This window comes from Propithecus coquereli, unplaced genomic scaffold (assembly GCF_000956105.1).
Source record: "Propithecus coquereli isolate 6110/MARCELLA unplaced genomic scaffold, Pcoq_1.0 Scaffold273, whole genome shotgun sequence".
NCBI classification, from domain to species: domain Eukaryota; kingdom Metazoa; phylum Chordata; class Mammalia; order Primates; family Indriidae; genus Propithecus; species Propithecus coquereli.
In genome coordinates this window covers 4553147-4555128 of record NW_012148319.1, presented here as the reverse complement: position 1 = coordinate 4555128, position 1982 = coordinate 4553147, and positions in this window count along the sequence as shown.

Sequence of the window (1982 nt, the reverse complement as noted above, 5' to 3'; positions counted from 1 at the left end):
GGTGTCGTGCAGGTGGGAGGGGGGAGGAGGGAATGAGTATATACACATCTAATGGGTGCAGTGTGCACCATCTGGGGATGGACACGCTTGAAGCTCTGACTCGGGTGGGCAAAGGCAATATACATAACCTAAACATTTGTACCCCAGTAATATGCTGAAATAAAAAAAATTTTTAAAAAGATTGTGATGAGATATTTTTCTTTAGCATATATCATTATTATTAATTTTAGTTAATATTTGGTAGCTAAGCATTAAAATGGTTAGAAAGTGAAATAACTTGATGACAACTTAAAAGTCCATATGAATGATAGATTTTTCTTTTAGTGTTTTACTTCGTACCAGGGCATGTAAAACCTTGGTATTCACTGCATGCCACTTTCCCAGCCTTCTCAGAACCCTCCATGAGATTCTATCACTTTTAATATGGAGCTTGAGTCATTGTCCCAACAGTCAAATATGCTTTTGAAATATAAGCTGTATATTATACATTGACAGTAGATGTTTCTGTATTTTTCTAAAAGTAATAAAGTTGTAATTTCTTTACAGTGATTGTGAAAGATGCAAATTTATGGGTTGGTGTAGAATTAATGACAGGCTATTTTAATGTGCACTTCATAACCAAAGATTTCAAAAGACTAGAAGATTGTCAGATATAAAAGGAAATTAATAAATTGATTTCAAAATACATTCAAATTAACAATAAATAGAAAGTTTTCCTTTAAAACCTTTTAAATATCTGTGTATAGCTGGATAAAAAATATCAAACACAAAGCAAAGATTACTTTTCATATCAATATTAGAGATTAAAAACATGATTTGAATTCTAAAACAGGATGCTAATTTATCTGTATAAAACGTGAAGTGGACAGGTTTGATTAATGAAATGATTAGTTAATTCCTTTAAATCTTCAATTCTTTCTTGCAAATATGTTAAAATCTAAAGAAGTCTGAAGACAATAAGCTGGAAATGTTTGAGGAGTGACAATTTCAATGTGAATAAGGGTCTATCATTTAACAACAAAATAGATAACAGTAAGAAATAGAACTAAAATGCTAGGATGAGATACCTTAAAAATATACCATAGAGATATGTATATATGTGGACATATACACCTATGAAAATAATATGCCTATATTTTTACAAAAGTAATTAAGGTTGTATAAAATACATGTCAAATTGTGAAAGTTTGAGAGAAAGTATTAAACTACATTTTATTTATTTATTCACTTTTTTATTTCAGCATATTATGGGGGTACAAATATTTAGGTTACATATATAGCCTTTGTCCCACCTGAGTAAGAACTTCAAATGTGTCCATCCCTCAGATAGTGTGCACCACATCCATTAGGTATGAATATACCCATACCCTCCCCTCCCACCTGTCTACGCACAATGAATGTTACTACTATATGTTCACACAAGTGTTGTTCAATTAATACCAATTTGATGGTGAGTACATGTGGTGCTTGTTTTCCATTCTTGGGATACTTCACTTAGTAGAATGAGCTTCAGCTCTAACCAGGATAATACAAGAGATGCTAGATCCTCATTGTTTTTTGTGGCTGAGTAGAACTCCGTGGTATACGTATAGCACATTTTAATAATCCACTCATGTATTGGTGGGCACTTGGGCTGTTTCCACATCTTTGCAATTGTGAATTGTGCTGCTATAAACATTCTAGTGCAGATGTCTTCTTTATAGAATGACTTTTTTTCCTTTGGGTAGTTGCCCAGTAATGGGATTGCTGGATCAAATGGTACTTCTACTTTTAGCTCTTTGAGGTATCTCCATATTACTTTCCATAGAGATTGTATTAATTTACAGTCCCTCCCAGCAGCGTATGAGTGTTCCTATCTCTCTGCATCCACACCAACATTTATTGTTTTGGGACTTTTTGATAAAGGCCATTTTCACTGGAGATAAGTGATATCTCACTGTGGTTTTGATTTGCATTTCTCTGATGATTAGAGATGTTGAGCA